This window comes from Hyaena hyaena, unplaced genomic scaffold (genome assembly GCF_003009895.1).
Source record: "Hyaena hyaena isolate Hyena2069 unplaced genomic scaffold, ASM300989v1 scaffold_1517, whole genome shotgun sequence".
Taxonomy (NCBI): Eukaryota; Metazoa; Chordata; class Mammalia; order Carnivora; family Hyaenidae; genus Hyaena; species Hyaena hyaena.
Window position 1 is genome coordinate 233,054 of NW_024082150.1, and position 25,838 is coordinate 258,891.

Here is a 25,838-nt window from a genome sequence, read left to right on the forward strand (position 1 = left end):
CATAGAGCCATGCCAGGAGAGGCAAACCAGGATAATCAGAAACTACCACTCTTACCAAGTGCTGAAATCATAAATCTGGAGTGTCATTTAAAGAGAAATGGAAAACTGTCCCATCCACAGCTCCAGAACGTTGGCACAGAAACTGTGATGGGGGGAGGGGGGTTGGTTAAGAGAGGACTATGTAACTCTCCCCAGGGGAGAGCTCTATTTGGAATAAACCACAGATATTTTCAGGCCTAAGGGTGCTATCAAAAACAAGGAATATTATTGCCCTAGGAAATGAAGAGGTGGTTGGTAGCTCCACAAGAGCAATAACCTGAACCATACACCAGACAGTTTAAAGGACTATACAAGGGAGAGAACTAAGAAGAGTCCTACCGGGGTCAGAATATGCTTTAAAAATGCCTCCAACATTATCTCTACAAATGGGTCCACATGTAACTGGATCAGATGCAGCAATATATCCTGTAATTTATCCACATGCATATTTATCAAAAACTATACTGCAGGCAGCTGACATTAGTTGAAGGTAACAGCTGAATGTGAAACCAATAGAGGAAGGCAGTTTGTCAGAGATCAAAGCACACAACCCACCAAAACATAGGATGCAGAGAAAGCACTGCTAAGAGGAAAATTTACAGCTGTAAATGCTTACATTTAAAAGAAAAAGTAAATTACAGACCACCTGGTGGCTCAATCGGTTAAGCATCTGACTCTTGATTTCAGCTCAGCTCATGATCTCAGGGTTCCTGGGATCAACCCCCCACATCAGGCTCCACGCTGACAGTGCAGAGCTACTTGAGATTCTCCATCTCTCTCTTTCTCTGCCCCTCCCCCACTCATTTATTCTTTCTTCCTCTCTCCCTCTCACTCTTCCCCTTTCCACTCATGTTCCCTATCTCAAAATAATTTTTTTAAAATGTGGTTCAACATAAAAAAATCAAACATTATAAAACATCACATTAATGGAATAAAGAAAAACAAACACATGATCATTCCAATGCAGAAAAGGTACTTGACAAAACCTAATACCATTTCATGTTAAAAACCCTCAGATAACTAGGAATAGAGGAAAAATTTCTCACCAGAATATAGAGTATTTATGAAAACTCACAGCTAACATCATACTTAATGGTGAAGAACTGCAAGCTTTCTCCCTCCCTAAGATTGGCAGCAAAACAAGGATGTTGGTTTTTATCAATGTTACTCAACAATGTACTGGGAGTTTTAGTCAAAGCTATGGCATATGAAATATAAAAGGCATCAAAATTTAAAAGAGGTAATATCTCTATATATAGATGACATGAATTTATATATAGAAAACAGAAGAATCCATAAAGCTATTGGAGCTAATAATTCCACATAGTTACAGGGCACACTACCAACATGCAAGTATCAGTTGTTTCTATACTACTGATCCTTGAACAACATGGGTTTGAAAGTGCAGGTCCACTTACACATGCACTTTTTCAGTAACTACTAGTACCATAAAGTATCTTCTATTCTTTATAATTTTCTTAACATTTTCTTCCTTCTAACTTAAGAATATGGTATATCACATACATGACATACAAAATATGTGTTAACTGTTTATGTTACTGACAAGACTTCCAGTCAACAGTAGGAAACTAGTAAAGTTTTGGAGAGGTCAGAAGTTATACGTGGAGTTCAATACCCCTAAAACCCCATGTTGTCCAAGACAAATGTACACTATCAATGTTTAAAAAAAAATGTCCATTTACAATAACATCTAAAAGAAATAAACACTCAGGATTAAATGTAACCAAGGATTTGAAAGTCATGTTTACTAAAAACTACAAAATATTAGTGAAAGAAGTTAAAGACTTACATAAATGGAAAAGCATCCCCTGTTCCTGGATAGAAGTCTTATCATTGTTAAATAAGTAAAAAATTACCATACTAGCATCAGGACAAACAGACCAATAGAATAGAATAAAAAGGCCAGAAATAATCTCATATATATGGTTAATTGCTTTTAAAAAAGGGATGCTAGACTATTCAATGGGGAGAGAACAGTCTTTTCAACAGCTACTGCAAAATAAGGAAACAGGAGCTTATACCATAAAGACAAATTAATTCAAAATGGATCAAAGATCTGAGCTCAAGAGCTTAAAATATAAAACTCCTGGAAGAAAACACTGAAAAGGGGTGCGTGGGTGGCTCAGTCGGTTAAGTGTCTGGCTTGGGCTCAGGTCATGATCTCCCAGTTCACGAACTCAAGCCCTGCATCAGGCTCTGTGCTGACAGCTCAGAGCCTGGAGCCTGCTTCAGATTCTAGGTCTCTCTGTCTCTGTCTCTCTCTCTCTCTGACCCTCCCCACTCATGCTCTGTCTCTCTCTTGTTTTTTCTGAAAAATAAATAAAAACATTTTTAAAATTTTTAAAAAGAAAACATTGAAAAAAATATTCCTGAAATTAGATTTGGCAATAATTTCAAGCATATAATGTGAAAAGCAACTAATGAAAAAAAAAAAGATAAATTGGACCTCATCAAACTTAAAACCTGTGTCCATAAAAGAAAATTCAGACTACTAAATGTGAGAAAATATCTGTAAATTGAATATTTGATAATGAATTAATGTCCAAAATATAAAGAACTCCTAAAATTCAGCAACAACAACAAAAAAACCTGATTCAAAAATGGGAAAAGGATTTGAATAGGCATTTCCCCAAAACAAAAATATACAAATGGTGGATAAGCACATGAAAGGATACTTAACATAATTACTCATCAGGAAAACGAAAATTAAAACCAAAGGATACCACATTTACCTTCCTAGGATACCTATAATTTTTAAAAATGGAACATAAGTTTCGGAGAGGATGTACTAAAATTGCAACCCTCATAGTATTGCTGAAGGGAATGTTCAGTGGTGCAGCCACTGTGAAAAACACTTTGTCAGATTCTCAAATGGTTACACATAGAACTATCAATATGACCCAACAATTCTATTCTGAGGCATATATCCAAAAGAATTTTTTTTTTTTTAATTTTTAACATTTACTCTTGAGAGACAGAGCATGAGTGGGGGAGGGAAAGAGAGGCAGACACAGGATCCAAAGCAGGCTCCAGGCTCCAAGCTGTCAGCACAGAACCAGATGTGAGGCTCAAACTCATGAACTGCAAGATCATGACCTGAGCCGAAGTCGGACGCTCAACTGACTGAGCCACCCAGGTGGCCTTCTTATCTGATAATTCTATCTCTTAATTTGGTAATTGACTGAGCCACCCAAGCGCCCTCCAAAAGAATTTAAAGCCAGGACCTAAACAGATATTTGCATACCAATGTTCACTGAACAATTACACACTATAGCCAAAATGTGGAGACAATCCATGTTGTCTCCTGTACAACTCTGGTCTCTCCAAATAGCCTACAGTAAGTTGTTTGGAAGCCTTACCAATAACAGAAATAATCAATTAACAGATTAATAATATTTAATTTTGTATTTAATATATATATCATGTTGGATTCTTACAATAAAGTATGCTAGAGAAAAGATTATTAGGAAAATCATAAGGCGAAAAAATACATTTCTAGTACTGCACTGTACTTACTGAAAGAAGTCCACACACAGTTCAAAAAACTTGCTTTTCAAGGGTCTACTATATTGTAAAGCAATGTAATTTCTTACTCTAAGAAATAATGCATTCATAATTACAAAAGTGAGCAAATGAATGCTGTCTCAGCACAGATCCTTCATTGAAATACTATATAGCAGTGATCAGTAAGGTTTTTCTGTAGAGAGAGTAAATATAAATATTAAGCATTGCATGTCATACTGTGTCCACTGAAACTACTTGACTATGCTGCTACAGCATGAAAATAGCCATAGATAATACATTTAAAAAATGGTGTGACTGTTCCAATAAAACACTATTCACAAAAACAGGTGGTAGCCATATTTGCCTCACAAACTGTAGTTTGTAGCCTCGGTGCTAGACATGTGGCTTGAATAAACTACTAATACATTTTGATAGACTCAGACATACTTTTGTTCTTAAGGACATGCTTTGTAGAATACTGATCCTCTATTTCCCTTAAACAGTTCACTTTGACTAGGGAATTTACTGGTTGATTTTTCCTCGTAAATACACTAGCTAATGCTGATGCTTTACCAGATGTTCCTAAAGGACCAAAAAACAATTCTGAAACATACATCCAGATCCCTTCATGACATTTTGACAGGCTACGTCTATCTATGACAATAATATTTACTTCTTCCATTGTGGAAATTAATGGAAATTAATATCTATAAATTGCTTGCAAGTTATGAGGAGAGTATTATGTGGTTCTGCATCCAGGACCCCTTTATTTTTTTAAAAATTTTTTTTTAAGTGTTTTATTTATTTCTAGGAGAGAGAGAGAGACAGCGTGAGCAGGGGAGGGTCAGAGAGAGAGGGAGTCACAGACTGAAACAGGCTCCAGGCTCTGAGCTGGCAGTCAGCACAGAGCCCGACGCGGGGCTCGAACCCACGAACCGCAAGATCATGACCCGAGCGAAAGTCGGACGCTTAACCGACTACGCCACCCGGGCGCCCCCAGGACCCCTTTATTAATTATGCATTTTCCTCAGTGTAAACCACAATAAATTTATTCCTATTTATCTTTTGTTTTCTCAGTACATACATAGATGAAATAGCCACGAGAACCAAAATGAAAACCTGGATGCCTCTACAATTATACAGACAGTTGATTACAGATTTGGTCTTGGCCCACAATTACCAAACAATGCCACCCAACCACATGGCTCCAGTAAAGAAGGGGCAACTGCCTTCAGTTTTTTACTACAAGATTCTCCTTGACATTTTCCCTCTAAACCACATCTTAAACATCTGATGCAACACACTCTTCTTAGACACTCTGCACGATTTTTTTCCCATAATATGCTTTGCAGGCCTGCCCTAACTGAATTACAGTGAGAATCCTCATGGTATTTATCAGAAATGCAGCATACCAAAAGTTATTTCACCTGCCATTTCTCATTAAGAAGAAAACAGACAAGCTGTACGGTTCCCATTGCTGAGGAAAGGACAGCCTCTCCCAGAAACTAGCTCTCTTCTTTCCTCTACTACCCCCTTGGCATCTGACCAGAGTTTGAAATAAATTTAAAATCCCATTATAATAAAGTGAGGACACCCCACCCCCAGTTTGTGTGTGTTGATCTGCTATATCTTATGTTGTTCAATAGACAAAAATTCAAACTTATAAAAACAGCTCAATATGGGGGGGGTTGGCTTTATTTTGAAAAAGATGAACCACAGGATTTTTATAATAGCTTCACAAGCACCAGGTAACAATAATTCAATTGGCCAAACGGATACTCACTAGCTAACTAGTGAATTCTTGGGAATATTTCTACTATGCCCATCAAAATGCATCTAGAATTGAGATACATCATACATCGTACAAAAAAGAGACTGGCTAAGGATTAGGAAGATTCTGGGTATACTCATAGTATTCCTGAATCAGGTCTTGACTTCTTAATGACATTTAAAGCATCCCTGAAATGAGGTCTTGCTTTCGGTGGTCACTGAACCTTTGTAAAGAGGAACTTGCAAGCCTACAGAAATACTGTCATATGTGTGTGGTGGTTAGCTCTTTTCAAGTGACAAAACGCAGTGATTTCTTTTTCAGTATTAAAATGGGTAAGTGTATCCTATTCCTATTAGGCTGTCATACCCCAGCAATGACAACCTGGACTCCTGCATCGTTTAGAAAGCAACCAACCCTCTATGCACAGTCTTTATCAAGAATAAAATCAAAGACTTGATCGTGGAGGACACTCAAAGAGGAAGCAGTAACTCCACTACTTAGATAGTTCCTGACACCAAAAGGGAACCCTAACATTTAACATGATCCACAAGTAGTAAAATGGACTGAACAAGAGCCAAAGCTTTTGGTTTCAGACCATTGTTATTCTATTTCCTTAATGAATGACCTTGGAAAATGTAGTTAAGCTCTCCAAAGTCCAGATTTATCCTCTGTATAATCAGGATAATCTATTTATCATCTATCTCCCAGGGTAGTTATAAATTTAGCACTAAGTTGAGCCCCAATTAATAGCAGATATTCTTATTCAAATGTTTTAGAAAGAGTTTCAAAGGAGAGAGAGAAACAGGATTTACAAGTAATCGTGAAAAATTCCACTAATCATAACCTTCCTCGCTTTCCTTCTTCCTACACCCCAGCATTCAGTATAATAGAGGCTTCCTTACCACAGGCCCAGGAAAAAGTGAGAGTCCAGAGCAGTTGGCTTCTCTCTATTGACTCATGTGAAAAATGGAATACTGGGGGCACCTGGGTGTCTCAGTCAGTTAAGCAGCTGACTTCACCTCAGGTCATAATCTGACAGTTTGTGAGTTCCAGCCCCACATTGGGCTTTGTGCGGACAGCAGATTCTCGATCTCCCCTCCCTCTGTCCCCACCCCACTCGTGCTATCTCAGTCTCTCTCAAAATAAATATATTCTTTTTAAAAAATGGAATACCACTTCTAGCAGCTATTATAACTCCACCTCCTGTTATTATCCAAACCTCAGTTTGCAACCAGTGATTTAAAAAAATAATCATCTCTCCCTAAAAGCAGCTCTCTGTAGGATTCTTGTTATTTTTCATGCATTGAGGAAGAGCTGAGCCCATCATATATTAAGATATTAATATCAGATAGTAAGCCAATCATAGATTGGGTTCCAGGCTGCTTCTTCCCTAACGTGTTCTTGGATGCCTTACCTGTCAGACTAGGGAAACAAAAGAGGTGAACTTCAAGTAGGAAAGATAGACAGATGTTTAACAGCTCCATGTAAAGCTTTATAGTCAGAGTGTACCCTCAATAAAACTGGGGAGTCTGATTTGAGAGATTAATTTGTCTTTATTATCCATGACTCATTAGTGTGCTTAGTCAAAAAAAAAAAAAATGATGATACATCTCCTCCTCTTTCCTAACAGGAATCTGGAGGGACATAACATTTAGCCATGCATATGATATAAGAAGAAAATATTTAACAGAAAACTGAGGGTGGGTTGGGGCGGACCTGGTCTACTTTTTTTTTTTTTTAAGTTTATTTATTTATGTTGAAAGCGCACATACAGGAGCGGGGGAAGGGCAGCGAGAGAGGGAGATAGAGAATCTCAAGCAGGCTCCGCGCTATCAGCATAAAGACCAATGTGAGGCTCGAACCCACAAAGCGTGAGATCATGACCTGAGCCGAAACCAAGAGTCAGATGCTTAACTGACTAATCCTCCCAGGCGCCCCCTGGCTTGACTTTTAACTAAAGGGAATTACTGCAGGTTTTTCAACCAATAAACTATTGCATACTTCCAAAAGTGATTTCTAAATGGTTTAACATCAGGGTGGCTGCGTGGCTCAGTTGGTTGAGCATCCACCTTCGGCTCAGGTCATGATCTCATGGTCTGTGAGTTTAAGCCCCGCATCGGGCTCTGTGCTGACAGCTCAGAGCCTGGAGCCTGCTAGGGATTTTGTGTCTCCCTCTCTCTCTACCCCTCTCCCACTCACACTCTTTCTGTCTCTGTCTCTCTCTCAAAAATAAACATTAAAAATTTTTTAAAAATAGTTTAAAATTTTACTATATTTAGGGGTGACCCACAAGATACACTATCTGTTCCTAAGCATTTCATGAAAGTGGTCTTCTGTCATGGGATCCTGAAATTTGATAGATTATAAATTGAGGGAATAGTTGATATGACCAGGACACCACAGATGAAATCGCATCTTTAACTTCAACTCTGTCTCAGAATTATCCTGAAGAACATAGTTCAAGAGCTCTCACTGGAGTTTGCTCTCCAAAAGAAACAAAAGTTCTTTATTTAACAAAACTATGCTTTCCAAGATAAAATCTTTTCCCCAAAGGTTCAAAACAGGAAGGGTAAAAAAGGAAAATATCTTGACGTTATTATGGGCTACTCCAAGGTCCACCTTGTGATTTTAAAAATTTCAGATTCTGGGGGGTGCCTGGGTGGCTCAGCTGACTGAGCATCGGACATTGGCTCAGGTCATGATCTCACGGTTTGTGAATTTGAGCCCTGCATCAGGCTCACTGCTGTCAGCGCAGAGCCTGCTTTGTATCCTCTGTCCCTCTCTCTCTGACCCTCCCCTGCTTGTGCTCTCTCTCAAAAATAAAAATAAAACATTAAAAAACATTTTTCAGATTCTGGACACGAATAAGACTTTTTCCAAAGAAGATAAACAGATGGCCAAGAAACACATGGAAAGATGCTCATCAGAGAAATGCAAATCAAAACTACAATGAGGTATCACCTCATGCCTGTCAGAATGGCTAAAATCAACCACACAAGAAACAACAGGTTTTGGTGAAGATGTGGAGAAAAAGGAACACTTGTGCACTGTTGGTGGGAATGCAAACTGGTGCAGCCACTTTGGAAAACAGTATGGAGTTTCCTCAAAAAGTTAAAAATAGAACTACCCTATGATCCAGAATTACACTATTGGGTATTTACTCAAAGAACACAAAAATACTGATTCACAGGGATACATGCACCCTTATCTAGATAGCAGCATTATCTACAATAGCCAAATTATGGAGAGAGTCCAAATGTCCATCGACTGATGAATGGATAAAGATGTATATGCACGTACATACATATATAATATATAAAGAGTGCATGTATCCCTTTGAATCAGTATATGTTATATATAAATTATATATGTTATATAAATATAACTTATGTAAGTTATATATATGTCTTTATATGTTATTTATAAATGATATATAATGGACATATATTCATATTATATGTTTATGTATGTTATATATAAATTATATATATATACATATATAGTGGAATACTAACCATCTATAAAAAGGAATGAAATGGCATGATGTGGATAGAGCTAGAGATTATTAAGCTAAGCGAAGTCAGTCAGAGAAAGACAAATACCATATGACTTCATATGTGTAATTTGTGAAACAAAATAAATGAGCAAAGTGGGGGAAAAAAAGAGAGAGAGACAGAGACAGGGAAACAAACCAAGAAACAGACTCTTAACTACAGAGAACAAACTGATGGTTACCAGAAGGAAGTGGGGGGGGGGAGTTATGGGTTAAACAGATGATGGAGACTAAGGGGTGCATTTGTTGTAATGAGCACTAGGCAATTTATGGAAGTCTCAAATTGCTATATTGTACACCTGAAACTAATTTTACACTGTATGTTAACTGAAATTTAAATAAAATGTTTAAAACTTTTTTGCCAATTCTGTTCCATTTTGTTTTTACAAGATTTTTTTTTAATTTTTTTAATGTTTATTTTTGAGAGGGGGGGAGGGGCAGAGTTCGAGTTAGGGAGGGACAGAGAGAGAGATGGAGACACAGAATCCCAACTAGGCCCCAGACTCTGAGCTGTCAGCACAGAGCCCAACATGCAAAACATGCAGCCCAAAAACTGCAAGATCATGACCTGAGCCAAAGTCAAACACTTAACTGACTGAGCCACGTAGGCACCCTAAGATTCTGTCATTTTATTTTTTAATGTTGATTTATTTTGAGAGAGACAGAGAGAGAAAGAGTGAGAGGTACGAAGAAAGGGAGAGAGAGAATCCCAAAAAGGCTCCACACTGTTAGTGCAGAGCCCGACATGGGGCTCAATATAATGAACCATGAGATCATGACCTGAGCCGAAATCAAGAGTTCGTCGCTCAACCAACTGAGCCACCCAGGTGCCCCAATTCTGTTATTTGATAATCTACTCTCCTTCCATGTTAAGGAAATTGCTCAGGAAAAATGCTAGGATGCCAGGAAACTCAGTCAACCAGCCAAGACAATTAGACGCTCTCCCTTCTTGTGGTGGAGGTATGGGAGATTTCTAGTGCTCTCACAGATCAAAGATCAAGTCTCTTGGGTTTCCTAAGTTAAGTCTGGAGGCAAAGGCAAGAACACACATGAGAGGCTGCCTACAAAGAGAGTGGCAGCCATAAACCAAAAAAAAAAAAAAAAAAAAAAAAAGTTTTGAGTAGTGATCCAAACAGGTGTGAGACTTAATAACCCAATAAGTGGTATATGTGTGCACAGAAGAGACCACTGGCTCCTACAGCCAAATTTTACCAAATTGAAAGAGCAACACTTAATAATATCTAAGAAAAGATATCTATGAAGCCCTCCCTAATAAGCAGCTCTCAGAAAGTCTTTTTTTTCCCAAGTATATTGCGGTCATAGTAGACCACTCATTAGGAAGTTTGCTACATTAAGTAGGGGTTATTTTTTAAAAACCTCCCTTACACATGGCCAAAATCTACTTTCCCTATAACTTTTATAGATTAGCTCTAGCTTCACCCTTCAGACAAAAAGAGCAACCCAAGTCCAACATCCTCATGACAATCATTTGATGCTCCAATTTCCGAAAACACTTCTCTCATCTCCAGAAGTCTCCATTCTGTAGGTGAAACACCTTAATTCTTTCAACCATTTTGTTTGCATGCCATGGTCTGTAGAGGCTATATATCATTGTGATTTTGTCCTATAAGGAATTCTTTAAAAATTAAGATTCATGTTGAGTTTTTGTGCTAATAAGAGTATTTTAATTTAAGAAGGACGTGTAGACATTTTGATTTCTGTCTCCAGCCTTATGAATCATAGGACTTACAACTCTCTTCCACTACCTGGTGGCAGAATACTGCTTGAAAATTACAGCATTGGTTACTAAAGAGTAAATTAAATGTTCAAAGAAAAATACAGTCTCGGAGCGAAAGCTTTCTGTTATCACCTAACCTTCTCCCCACAAATCAATGCCCTAAATTTTCATTATTAAAGATCAGATGTTTTTCAAACTTATTTAAAAAAAAAAAAGACACAATTTTCTTCAAAAAGAAGCAATTCAGTGTGGTAGCTGAGAGTACAGCCTGGGCTTGAATCCCAATTCAGCCACCTACTACTAGTTATTTAGCCTCAAGCTAGTTACTTTTCTGTACTTGAATTTCTCCTGAAAAATGAGGATAAGGTCTACTACATAGCATGTCTTGAGGATTACATGAAATAATCTTTAGTGTTGAAAACAATGTCAGGCACAAAGTAGTTACTATATAAGTGTTTGCTATAATTCCAACAACATTTTACCAGGAAGCTAAATGTATGCATAAAAGATCTAAAAGTGGTCCTGCTGTATTTGAATAAAACACACCCTAGTCCTAACCATACCACAACCCACCCCACACCTTATCCCATTCAAGTTCACAACTTAAAATCTATACTAAGTGATTTTACCTCTTGGGTTTAAAGAACAGTATCATCAGAAACCTCAAGTCAAATGTAACGTATCATACCCCAGAATGAGTTAATTCGCCTTAGAAGGATCAGTCACCTTGGGAGGTACAGAGTAAGACTCTCTGAAAAGAAGACATAGAATAAAGAGTTTGTTTGTTTGTTTGTTTGTTTAATAAGGAAGAAGACATCTGGAACAAGCCAACCAGCCACACAGAACGGGTCCAGGCAGAATCACTGTGAGGAATCACTCCTGTGGCTGATGCTGGTGACAGCTATGATCACTGAGGATTTACAATGTGTTAAGCAAAAGTACTACATATGTATTAACTTGTTAAGCCCCACAACAAACCTAGGGGGTAGAAGTGGTTTTCATCCTTTATCATCCCCATTTCACAGACAGAACAGGCACAAAGAGGCTAAATAACTGGCCCGAATTTACATAGTAAATGGTGGAGCTGAAATTCAAACCCAGACACTCCTGGTCATGTATCACTCCCATATTAGTGTAGGTCTTAAGGGAAAACAAGGCAAGAGGGGACACAAATCACTGAGAACACCCAACTGTGCCCAGTACCACCCTGAACTTGCATAACAAAATCCTAGGAGTGTAAACTCTAGAGAGACGGAACTGTGTTCAAAACTTTGTTACACTGCTTATAAGCCATATGGTCTTGAGCAAGATACTGAAGATCTCTGAGCCACAAATTTATCAATGTTGTCTTGAGGAGCAGAGATTATGTGTGCAAATAATCTACCACCCTTGCACATACCAAGCTTTCGGCAAGCAGTATCATTATTGTCAACGTTCTTTTCATTTTCCAAATATAGTATCCGCTGCTCCTGTCCTCCACTGCCAGCTGAGAAATTAACATCATTCCCACAGGACAGAAGGGGACACGGACAGAGTAATTTACACAGAACTGACAGCAGGTCAGCCCAAGGCAGGAACTCAAATCCAAAACTTCCCAGCATCCAGCCCAATCATTCGCAACTTTCAGCCTCCTCTGCCAAATTCTTAGATTGTCCCTCCTCTTCTTAAGTCTGCCTTCCTCACCCAGAGAAGAAAGTGAGCACTTGTAACCAATGTCAGATGAAAATTAAACAGATTTCTTGAGTGACAGGATGATCCTCTTGCATTTTCTGGGGGAGATTGGTTCCTGCCAACCAACTGGCAGAGAAAAAGGTGACAGCAAGCCACATAAGTGCAAGTATCAGTGGGTGGAGAAATGTCAGAAACAAAGAAAACTCTTTAAAATATTAAATGCAAACTCATTTACTGGTGGTCACAGATAAGATGGAAGAGTTTCCCATCGACAGGGACTGTGACAGTGATGAATGAAACCATTCTGGAACTGTGAAGGAAAGTAGCCACCGAGAAGGGGGGCAGGCATTTGAGGGGGAGCGGGAAGAGGTTGTGGGTGGGGGAACAAGAAGAGAATGAGAACTAGTTATGTGTGGGCTGAGGCATTTTCAGTTGCAGAACAAAAAATATAGAAATAATGTTGCTGCTGGTACTTAAAAAGCCCAGGCAGGCATCGACTCCCACCCACCCCTAATCCCCCACACTCTAGAATCAGGGAAGTTGTGCCTTCAAAGAAAGAAGGAGGGGGAAGGGAGAAATGGGAAAGATGCATTTTGACAAATGAAATCCAACAGGGTCAGTTATCAAATCCCAAAAGGAAAAGATTCCATGGCAGGGCCGGGATAATGGATGATGTAATCAGTGAATGCACCACTGGCTATCCCTCAGCACTTAAGACGAACTATTATCGAAGGCCTAGGGAAGTTTGAAAGTCATTGTTCCAAGTTCTTTTCACTCCCTAGTTAAAAGACAACATGCTGCCAGAAACAAAAAGCAAGCCTGAGTCATAGTTGGAATTGAAAGAAAGTGTTGAAAATGGAAGGCGAGTTATGGAAATGGGTTTCTCATAAATGAAAATAAAGAATTTGGACTCACTGCAATTCTCTCAAAGCTTCTGAGAAGACAGAGAACTTTGCACACTTCATTTTTAAGCACTTGACTATTTTAGTGAACATAAGCATGCATTTTAGGTTCACTTTCCCCTTATTCAATATAGCTCTGGTATTTGTGTTTTCTCAAGCAAAGCTACATCATGTCCTCTGAAATCTCTCATTGACTCTGCAAGCATTGATCATGCTCCTACTGGGTGACAAGTATGGTATCAGATGCTACACAATTGGTGTGTCAAGAATAAGCTGCAGCCTCTAAGGTGTTTAGAGATGAGTTGGTGAGACAACATCAAAAGGCAAGAAGCAGGTAAATCCCAGATCCAAATTCAAGGACAAAGTCCCCACAAATTCAAGGGCAAACTGTCAGCACACGAGAGGCCCCAAACTAACAACACACGAGGGTACCCAGGGCTAAAAGGGAAAAAGAAGTAAGGAACAACCAGGAAGTGAAAGGCAGCTCTGAAAACCAAGAAAGTCATCAGTGGCTGGAATGATCCTGAAATCTATGAGGGGAGGTGAGCCTTGCAGAATGCATCAGATCTGTACAGAGAGAGACAAAGAAAGACCATTCCAGAGTAGGAAGGAAGATCCTCCTACCACAAGTTTCTCTTCTTTGACCTAAACTCTCCTAGCTTGACAAACTAAAAGAAAACCTCCAAAAGGCCAAGTTTTCTAGACTTTCCAAAACTCCCTTTAATGGCCTTATGATCTACCCCTTTTCTACCTTGTGATCTCCCTTTTACATTCACAACTCAGTTTTTTGGCTTTTCAACTTTTCCTATTTGAGTGGTCCTCAAGCCTGAGCGTGCATCTGAATCACCTAGGTTGCTTAGGAAACAAGCAGACGCCTGGTCTCTGATTCAGGCAATCTAGGCAGGGCCCTAAACCTGCGTTGTTAATCAGCTTCCTCCTTTGGTGATCTGTTACAGGTGCCCAAAGAAAGCAACACTTTGACAAACATGAGGGCTACTCCAACCCTCCAACCAAAAACGTACCCCATGACATATGCCTCTTAAGCATTAGGCCAGAAAAAAATTGGAGAATGAAAAAACAGATGTTTCAGATATGATCCCACATCCTCCTCACCACCACCTCCAACCTCCACCTGTTCTATTCCAGGAGCTACAAAAAAACAAAGTCAAAAAACTCAAAAAAAAAGAATCTAAACAATACAAACTCATACATACACACTCACAAAATAAAGAAGAACATCACACTAATATTGAAAACGTGGCCCAGGTTTAACTCAAAATCCATAAAGTTCACACAGGTTCAAGGTTCAACAGAAAAATGTACCCTCCCATGCCACCTAGGCTAGCTTTTTTTAAAATGCTTATTTATTTATTTTGAGAGAGAGAGAGAGAGAGAGGAAGGGCAAAAAGAGAAGGAGACAGAGGATCCGAAGCAGGCTCTGTGCTGACAGCAGAGAGCCCCATGCAGGGCTCAAACTCACTAATCGTGAGATCATGACCTTAGCTTCAGTCCGACGATTAACTGACTGAGCCACCCAGGCCCCCTGGGCTAGCTCTCTTACCCTGAGCAATGACCTCTGGGCTATCAGTATACTAGCAACTAATAAAATAAAAATACAGTTCTAAGTCTCTAAAACCCAATGCAACAAATCTTGAATAGCAGAAGCCATGAATCCATTTCTACCTCCCCTGAGATTGGAAAAAATAGCTCAGTACTTAACCCATACTTCGTAAGCTGCCCAAGTAATCCTCCTATGCACAGCTCTCAACAAGGTATTGATCACTATAAAACCTGCCACTGACAACCCACTGTCTGTAGAATAACATGCCGACCTCTTACTCTGACAGTCAAATGACCCCTTCTTCTGACCCTCAAATAATCTACTTTTATTACCATATCCTATATTCCTAGAACACCAGACTATTCCCATTATACAGACCTATGCTGGTCTTCTGCACCTCTATTGGCACTGAACATGCAGGTCCCTCTACCCAGAGGGCCCACAGTTCCTGCCCTTTCCCCCTGCCTTCAGATGCCTCCTATGGTACATTTGGCCTGCACCATACATGATCTTGTAATTCTCATCTCTCCTCAAATTTTAAGCCCCTTGAAACCAGGTACCAGGTCTTATCCCCCATGGCACCCAATGCAGCTACTTACTAGATTAGTGAATTCTTTTCTGTTGGTACAGAAGGGGTTAAACACAGACTGCTGTAACTCACAGATGGTCTGAGAAAATCTTTTCCATCACTAAAACTGGCATTTCTCCAATAAGGACAGACTGGATCTTGCTACTTAAAGCACATTTTCCTACAGATACTATATGATTCCTTCATTTTTTTAAAATTTTTCAATAAGAATCACATTTAACATTTTTGAGAAATGATAGCGTGATAAGAGCAGCCAAGTTTGATGGTCCATCCATCCATCCATCCTTCACTTCCCTTGCATAAGCTTTTATTTAAGGCTTAGTAAAGATAGCACCGTGGAAACTGAGGCTCAGGACAACCAAGCTTGATTGAACTGTTATCAAAGTGTTGCTGGTGTAGGCAAAATGCAAGAAGAGAAACCCCCCCCCCACACAAAACAGAAGATTGGCCAGAACCCCCTCAGAGCCTCTCCCATAGTGTACAGCCTTCTGAGAAAGCCCAGACAAGTTGGAGACAGTCTCCCTCCTCAAGGATCTCACACTCTAGCTAGAGCCTCAGAATCAATATACCCACATTTTGTTTTTCGAAAAGACAAATTAACTGAGTATTAACAGATTACTATAGTGATCAGGGTTCACTGGGTTGAGGGTTGACCCTAAACATGGGCTTCATGGATCACTGCCCACACCATGTGGTCCAAGGGCCAGGGAAAATATCTCTGCCTTCGTACCTGAAATTCCACTGTTCCCTAAAGAGAAGACACTACAAACACCATTTAAACTGCAAACATGTCTTAGAGCCAGGAGTCTAATGAATAACTGCATGGACAACTTTTGGAAATATGTAAGCCAGCAAGAAGGCAGGCATCTGCTGAACAGGAAGGAAGCCAAACCACAGCTACTTCTGAGAGGTATGTAAGACCACTGCCTATCACTCACCACCATCTGAAATATTGAATGCCTTTAGTCCCATCCTCCAAGAAGCTCTCAGCCTAGTGGGGAAGATAGACATGTACATAAATTTCAACATAATGGATTAAGTGTACATAGGTGCCATGAACTTGGAAGAGAAACCTAGCCGCACCTGAAGGGCTTGGAAAATTCTTCTTAGAGGAGGTGATATCTGAGCTGTGTCTTGAAGCAAAAATGAATTCACAAAGAAAGATGGAAATGGCATGCCATGCGGAAGGATGTGCATAAGCAAGGACCTGGGGCAGCCTTTTGTGTGTATGAGTGTAGCAGGGGAGGAGAGGCAGAAAGATCTGTAAGCCATTCAATATTACTGTGGCATCAAGTGTGATAAAGAAAGCAGGTAGAGGGGAGATAGATCGCGGTAAGAAACAGATTGTGAAGGGCCTTGTACATCATGTCAGGGAGCTTGGACTTGGTGCTCAGCTTAATAGGAAACACTGAAGGGTTTTAAGCAAGGGAAAGAGACAATCAGATTTATGCTTGGGAAAATCAATGGTGGCTGTGTGGAGAATGGATTGAAGAGAGGCAGGGCCAGCTGTAGGAACCACAATTAACGGACTGGCTCAATAAGCTCAGATACTGTCCTCTCTGCCTCTCTCCTCTTCACCTCCCTTCTCACACACTTCCCTCCTTCCTCTCTCTGCCTTCCAACCAGTCAGTGTCTGGAGCCCGTCCTTGGTTCTCGGTGGAGCGCAGATGGCTCTGGAGGCTGGAGGGAGAGGTTCCCAACTCGGAGTCTTTTTCTTCATGGAAAATATTCAACCAACTTGGCTTACAAAGTGGTAGCCAACCAACGTGGTAACTACAGCAAAATTACCCACTCCCTGGGATGTGGTTTTCACTCGAAAATCTCCAAAAGACCCTCCTCAGATTCCTCCTTTATCCAGTGTGGCAAAAATAATTTGAGTTTTAATAACCCCTGCTATTTGACTAGAGTGATAGAGAAGTTTAGAAGTGAGGCGAATTAAGCTTTGTTCTTTCATCACAGAAGCCCTCTTTTCATTTCCCCCCAAATTTTGCAAAGCCCTGGTAAACATTTGATTTTCCCTTAATAATGCCTCACTATGTCCCTTTTTGCTCCAGCAGGCTATCTACAAGCCTCCCACCATTTAACTTGAGCACTGTCTCATAACGGATTTTTCACCTTAGACATGATCTTGAACTGCAAAATATCTGAGAAAAGTAGCCCAGGCCGAAGGTGAACAATTCTGGTCTGAGTGATACCACCACCCAATGGTGATCGATAGGAGAATCTTAAAGTGAAGCTGATCTTAGCCCCAGCTCAGCCCCACTTGGCTGGAGGCATTGCCAGTTCACACCCAGTAAGAGGCCCCAGTGGCTGTCTTTGAGGCTGACCAAACTTCATACAGTGTTTCCCCAAATAAACTGAGCCCTACAGGCAGAGAAGCCTTAGGCTGTATAACAGTCTTTCAATCTCCATCAGTCCTTAGAGATGGAACCTATTAAAGTGGTCACATTAGATATGTTGTACCAGATTGTATTATTAGTAGGGACAGCAAAAGCTAAGAAAGAGAGTGGCTACCTGGACTCCAGCGGAGACAGAAAGTCAACTCCAAAACAGTCTCTGGAAAAGCTGGCGAAGCCCAAAGCTCAGTCTTTACTCCCACAAGTATTTAACTAGTATATCCTGGTGCTCAGCTTTGTACCAGGCAAGAGCTCACCTGTGTCTTCAGGTGGTTACAATCTGTGTGGTCTGAAAGACAACCACACAAAAAACTAGAACTCAGCTGGCAACCACCTCCCAAGTGGCAAACTAAGTGACATCAAAGCAGGCAACATGAGATGGGGATCAAGAAAGGGTCTTCAAAGGGGCGTCTGAGCGGCTCAGTCGGTTTAAGCATCCGACTTTGGCTCAGCTCATGATCTTGTGGTTCATAAGTTCAAACCCCACATCGGGTTCCACGCAGTGCAGAACCTGCTTGAGAGTCTCTCCCCACCACCTCACTTCCTGACTCTGCCCCTCCCTCCTTGTGTGCTCTCTCTCTGTCTCAAAATAAACTTAAAAAAAAAAAGGAGAGAGAGAGAGAGAAAAGGTGTGATGGATTAGGAGAGATTGGCAAAGTTTTGGGGGGAGGACAAGTAACTTTTTCAAAACCTACTACTTATTGAATGTTTAACATGTTTCAGGCATAATACCTCCACATTATTTCTATTGAGCAAGTATCAAGTTTTATCCCTCATTTTACAGATGAGGATCTGAGGATCTGATGACTTACATTATTTGCCCAAGCTCACATAGGTGATAAGTAGTGGGGCCAGAAGTCAAACACAAATTAGCCTGACTCTAGAGCCCATGCTCTTAACTACACTCTTACCTCCAAAATGATCCCATGCTTTGGGGCAAGATGGCTGAGCTAAATGGAAAGACTGAGTTGGAAAAGAACTAGAGGGGATTCACACAGGAAGGTATCTCTCTCTCCACTGGTATCTAGGGTTCCCGCAAATCTGACTCTCTAGAGAGTCCTTGAGTGCCTTCTTTCCCCTCTAAGCAGACTCCACTAATTGCCGGTAGAATGGAAAGCCAGGAATCTCTCCCTCCGTTCTGATAAAGTTAGCCCAAGTTTCAAACAACTCTAAGAATTTTTAGTTCAAGCAACAATTCTGTTTCTATGGAAACATATAAGGGCAAACTGTAGGAACTACAGCACAGGCAGGCTTCACCTCCACCCTACGAGCTGCGAAGCTCTTTTTCCCTTTAAATTAAAGGGACTCTATGTAAACAAGCCTTTATGGCTGGGCAGCTTGTGGGTTGTTGGGAAGGAAGGGATTTAACAATAATGGAATTATAAGAACCGCATGAATTCAACAGAGTTCCAGGTCCTCCAAACTACTTGCCTCAGGCCTCTCCTTTGATATACCAGGTTTCTTTGGTGTATAAATATTAGACTCCTCAATCTCTAGCAATACACTACCATGAGATGTAATTATTTGGTGGACAGTAAGGGGCTAATTTGTGCCTGAGCTGAATCATCTGCAACCTCCTTTGAAAGAGCCAACCCTCAACTAACCAGAATCCAATTAGGTGGAGTCCTCAACTAACTGCATCCACCTTTTGCAGAGAAAGATTGACTATGCTAAGAAAACTATCACAGAAACGTAATACAATATGGGCGTATTGGGAGGGGCGAATCTACATAGCTGTGTGATTTGGAGCAACTGCGTTACACTCTCTATTCCTTCATGTAGGTAGTAGTTGTTAGTAGGATTAAATGACATAATTGATGTAGGATATTTCACACAACACCTGGAACTCAGTAAGAACTCAAATCTTACCATATATTTACACTCTATAAAGCCATCCAAAACCATCTTCCAAGGGTCATTCTGGTGTGAGTCCCCATCCATCATTCTCCTTTTCCATCCCCATTTCCAAGGGTAGGCAGTGATCTCTGATAGTGTGAACAATGTTCTTGATGCCCAGCAAGGGCTTTCTTTATCATCAAAGAATCTGTGATGTTACTTTCTGAAGCAGGAAAGAGCCTAAACATTTCTCAATATTGATGAGGAGTAAAGCCAAAATAATACTCAGGTTCCATTTCCCTTCATACTTTCAATCTCACTACCCCCCTGTTCCCCCCAAATCAAGTGATCTTTAGCCTAGGTGTGATGTGGACCACACATTTTGCACCAACTGACTTAATATTACAACTGAACAACCCAGTCTCTATAACAGTATGTTTGCCTCAAGCTCTGCAGAAATGGATAGGCCTATGAAGTTCTCTAAGTACAGCATCATGCTCAATTAGGCACTTAATTGGGCATCACTTGCTGATGATGATAATTATCATTATTAGTCCCACTACCAGCCTGAGGCAAAATTGTTGAAAAGGCAAGTTGTTTCCCTAGCCTCAAATACCCAATGGGCAGATTTTTTTTCCCTTGGTGTTTCCTCTCCTTGTTCCCTCAGGTGACCAGTGCCCCAAACTTTCTCCCACACCCATTCACATTGAGGTATAAGGGACCAGTGACAGTTAAAAGTGGATTTAAAAAGACAAATGAAATGATAGGTCTTGAGATGAGTTTGCAACATCACTAAAAGTATTCCAGGAGACAGTAAAAAGACAAAAAGTCCTAGAGGAACCCTTAAGCTCACACAACCTAGGCATGTGCTCCTCCAAAGTCAGAAGAATCAACCTCAAGAACGGAAGCATAGACCTACACGGTATACTCACAATCTCTCAGTGAATCAATACTACCAAGAAGGTCTAGGAAAATTAAGCCAATATGTAGACGATGGCAACAGTTTACCTGATATCATATAAAGAATACCAAAATATGTATCCCAATGGCCATCAAGGACAATTTCAAATGGTAAGTTACATAAGTGATATGTAAAATCATTCAGAGCCATGAAAACCATGGTTCAGATTTTCCTCTAAGTCCCCAAGCAAAGAAAATACCCTGGTAAATTGATGCACTAGATAGCCACCCTTTTCTTTAAAAGACTGGAAGAGAAGGGATATCAGGAACAGTCTCAAGTTGAGATCACAATTTGTGGGGAAAGTACTAGGCTGGCTGGCCTTCTTTTACCTTCCTTCATTCCTCCAAGCACTGGGGAAAATAGGGCAAGTCAACTGCAAAAAAAGGACTACTTCAGTTTACTTCAGACCAGCCCTGCCCTGGACTCGGGTCTCCATTCTCAAATTAACGGTTGGCCCACGTGCTTTCATTTTTTACAAATTCCCCCAATCCACTTAACACAGTAAAAATCTCCAGCTGAGTTTCCATCAGCTCTCTCTGTGGAAAGAAGATACCAAATGAAAGTGAAACTGTGTATGTCTGGCCCCATGAAGGGTGAAATATTTGGGTAACATATTGGACATTTCAAATACCTTCCATTTTCTGCTGAGGCAGCTGACTTGCTGGAAACATGCTCTTTGAGAAGGAAAAAGTTAAGTGCTCTATTCCAAATCCTCAGTGGGGCAGTGAGCTTGACAGAACATCAACTAGAGGAACCCAATTAGCGTAGTTTTCACCATGACAGCCAGTGCATCTTCCTAAGAAATCAGTGGTGTTCACACACCAAAGGGGAAGAAGGGAGAAGAATGTCAGAGAATGTGCTGACTTTGAAAGACCCCTTTTTGAAATGAGCCAACATTATTCATTTCCTCAAAATGTCTAGGAATGGGGAATCATTCCTGTCAATGACATGACATTTGTTTAGCTCACATACGCACAGTTTCTGGATGGTGGAAAGCATCAGCAAGAACAGGAGTCTAAGAACGTGCCCCACGTGCATGCATGGTTTATAAATTGCCGGGGGCGGGGGGGAGCATGAGGACAGGACAGATCCAAACACAGTTCTGTGAGTATCACTCAGTTGAAGAGATGCAGACATCATTGAAATTTTAATCCATGACTTAAAAGGCAGTATCTTCATGAATTCTCATTCATGAATTACCAGCATTGCTAACTAAATTTCCCATCTCAAATGCTCTCTCTCCTCTCCCCTCCCCTACATCAATCCAAAAACTCAAATTCCTATCCCATGAAGCCATCTTTCCAAAATTATCCCAGGTTCCATCTATCAATCTTTTTTGTTCAGAACTTATATCAGATAAGAAGTCCACACTACATACCTGAATATTAGATTCTACACTATTTGATAACACTATTTAGTATCTTTATGTTCTATTTCCCATTGTGATCATAGTTTCTTCAAGGGCATACTACTTTTGTACCCCCAAAGCACCACAAGATTAGGTTAGAGTAAATGCCTAATAAAAATGGTAAATCATGGTTCTTGATTACTTAGAGAGTTCATGCACTGAAGTCTAATTTAAAGCTGACTACATGACCTTGAACTTAGTGCCTCTATTACTGCAGTATTCTCCATAGAAAATGAAGGGGAAGGGACACTGGCAGCAAGAATCTGCTACCACTGTGGATTTCCTTTCTGCATATTACTGGGATTAAGAAGAAGAAAAGGATGACTCATCATTTGCAGTCCAGTCACAGTGGGTATTTATAGCTGACTCTAGAAATAGTGTTCTCACAACTGCATGTCTTCATTCTATCCTTCCTTTAAGGCTCAACTTACTGTTATTTCCTCCATGATTCCTTCCTTGCTGCTTCATCCAGGACTCTTACACTCTTGTGAACTACCGAGCATTTTAATTTTCCTCCTTTTGTGACATATGACCTTCTACCTTGTGTTGTAACTATTTACGTTCTTGTTTCCTCTCCCTAGGAGACAGACACAGTGACGTGATAGGCACACAATACTAGTAAAAGCTAACGCTTACTGAATATGTTCTTTTTATTTACTAAGTAAGGACTTTACATACATTATTTGATTTAATACTCAGAGCAATCATGCTGAGGTAAATATCAGGCACAATATCTCAATTTTACAAACAAGAAACTAAGGCTTGGAAAGATTAATTTGCCCCAGATCATATAACTAATATGCGTCATAGGTAAAATTTGATTTGAGAGTCAGTAGTGTTAAAAAACTATGCTATAATGACTCTTAATAAATGGTGAATAAATTAAGGAAGAAATATAGTGAATTAAAATATATAACTGTCTTACCCAGAACAGATTCTCCAGCCATGTGTTCTCACTTAGGCTAAGACTGAACAAGGGTCTGGTACCACCTACTAGTAGAACAACCAGACACAATGTCAAAAGCAAGAGATCAAATAACAGTCTTTTAATGTCACATTTTATTCATCCAAGAAGAGGCCTGGTTTATGTTTTCAGTATCTCCTTGATCTACATACTACCCAATGTTTATATCTGAAAATTCTGCATTAACTGCCCACCAAGAAAACATTGGAATTCTGGAACTACCTTCACTCTTCATTCAGGCCAGGTAATCAAGTTCTGGGCAAGGTGAGTCTACCAAGATCAGGTAAAATTTCATTAGTTTTCATTAGCTGAAATATAATCCACCATCAGTGGAATGACTCTAGAGCCAGCATAAGATGGGCCCTGCCTGCACATATTCCATATTCAGTCGGTCAAATAGCAGCACTTTCACTGACTCAATCAATGGTAGTTACTGACCAAAAGAGTAGGTTTGGTATAAAAAATGTTTGGTGTAAAAAACAAGTTGAGGAGCCGTGTGACGAAGAAGAAGCAAGAACGACCCCTGAACTGGCAGAAGCCCGTGAGCCACTGCATCCTCACGTCCAGTGCCTACTGTCTAGCCACCAGTGCCACGATGCCCATGAGAGAGGCTAGAGGGGATACTAAAGGAAGTAAAGCCAAGGTGAAGGATGAGCCACAGAAGACCTGCAAGGTTATCTGCTAAACCTGCTCCTGCAAAGCCGGAGGCCAAACCTAAAAAGACCCCTGCAAAGAAGGGGAAGAAGGTACCCAAAGGGAAAAGGGGGAAAGCTGAGGCTGACAAGGACAGGAGTGACCCTGCAGAAAGCAGAGATGCCACAACAGACCAGGCACAGGAAGGTGCTAGAGATGCCGAGTATGTGCATGATGGGTAACTGTGTACCTCTGCTAACTGTACAGTTTTAAATACTATTTTTTTTACCAAGTTTTATAAAAATGCAGAATTTTGTTTTACTTTTTTTAAGCTATGTTGTTAGCGCACAGAACATTTCAGTGTTGTTTGGGGGGAAGGGCATACATCAGTAATAGAATATCTCCAAAGCTAGATTGATACAAGGGGAAAAACACCATTCGCTCCTAGTTTTGAGAAACTTCCTCTTGGTTCCCAGGAGGAAGGATTCCTTAATGTTGACACACATTAGTCACGTTGGCACAAATGCCTTGTGGTGTGGAAGCATTAAAATTCATTTTTATGTCCTCTTCTCCCTCTGCCTTCAACATAAGCTTGACTCCCTTAAGCCCAGAGACCTGTTGGAACCTGACCCCAATAAATGGTTCCCAGTACGTCAAGCAATCTGGACTTTAGTGTTACCATTGAGATGGAATCCCTCAGAAGAGTTCCCTTTTTAGCTTGTAGAGCTTCAGATTGGTAATTCTGCCATTTTCATTTCCTGAAAGTCAGGATTGGCTTGTGAAAAGTTGTTAAACAACATGCTAAATTTGAAATGTCAACCCTCAGTCTAAACTTTCCCTGTTCAGAGCATCAGGTGAAGACTTCACTGGGTTTTATAGCGGCTTTCTGATTTTGGCAGTCCATTGAAGAAGGGAATTTGAAAGTTGTTGTATACTGTTAACGACTGTCTTCCCATGTCCTGCCTGAAATACATGATTGTTTATGAAAAGTATCATTAATAAAGCTTGATACACTTTGGTTTGGGGAAAAAAAATTGAGAGGCACCTGCCTGACTCAGTCAAAAGAGCATGAAACTCTTGGATCTTAGGGTCATGAGTTCAAGCCCCATTCTGGCTATAGAGATTATTTTTTAAAAAATAAAATATTTTTTAATGTTTATTTATTTTTGAGAGAGAGAGAGAGATAATAAGCAAGGGAGGTGCAGAAAGACAAAGGGAGACACAGAATATGAAGCAGGCTCCAGGCTCCAAGCTGTCAGCACAGAGCCCAACATGGGGCTCAAACTCATGAACTGTAAGATCATGACCTGAGCTGAAGTCAGACACTCAACCGAGCCACCCAGGTGACCTTCAAAAAATAAAAATTTTAAGAAAAATAGTTTTTGAATACTTTAGCCTTTATGTGAAGTCCTTTACAGTGGCAGGCCCACAGCTGACCATGTACAACATCCCCGTGGATATTCAATGTGGATAACTAGGCAAGAACACAAATATTGTTTGTCCAGAAAAAAATTCTGTTATCTGGCCATTGCACTGTACAGATAGTGCATTGTGCTTCGGCGGACACATGCTAATGCCACCCAGCCTGGATTCAAATCCTGGCACTACAATCTTTAATTAATAAACTACTAACTACTCTGTGCCTCCATTACCCTATCTCAAAAATGGGATAATAATAGTATCTACTTTACAAAACTGTAAGAATTAAATGAGTTATATGTGCAAAAACACTGGCCACAAATAAGTGTTATATAAGCATTGCTATACTTATTCTAATATATAACTATTTCTTAATATTCAAGATCTGCATAGTTCAGTAGTTCTCAACCAGAGACAATTTTGCCTTGCAGGAGATACTTAGCAATTTCTGGAGACGTTTTTGATTGTCATCAAGAAAAGGGTTGGGAGAATGCTACTGACTTCTAGGGGGGTTAGTCCAGGGACAATGCTAAACATCCTACGATGCACAAAACAGACCTCTACAACAAAGAATTCTCTGGCCCAGGGCACCTGGGTGTCTCAGTTGGTTAACCATCCAACTTCAGCTCAGGTCATGATCTCACAGTTCATGGGTTCGAGCCCCGCATCAGGCTCTGTGCTGATAGCTCAGAGCCTGGAGTGTGCTTCGGATTCTGTGTCTCCCTCTCTCTCTCTGCCCTGCCCCTATTCACACACACTCTCTCTCAAAAATAAGATCAAAAAAATTTTTTTAAAGAATTCCCTGGGCCAAATTATTAATAGTACCAACGTTGAAAACACCTGCATGGAAGCAATCTCCACTTTACTAAAAA

The 25,838-nt window shown here is 40.3% G+C and overlaps 1 pseudogene; it reads left to right on the forward strand.

Moving 5' to 3' along the window:
- Positions 1-23,509: 23,509 nt before the first annotated feature.
- Positions 23,510-23,789, forward strand: LOC120225808 (annotated as a pseudogene).
- Positions 23,790-25,838: the final 2,049 nt, after the last annotated feature.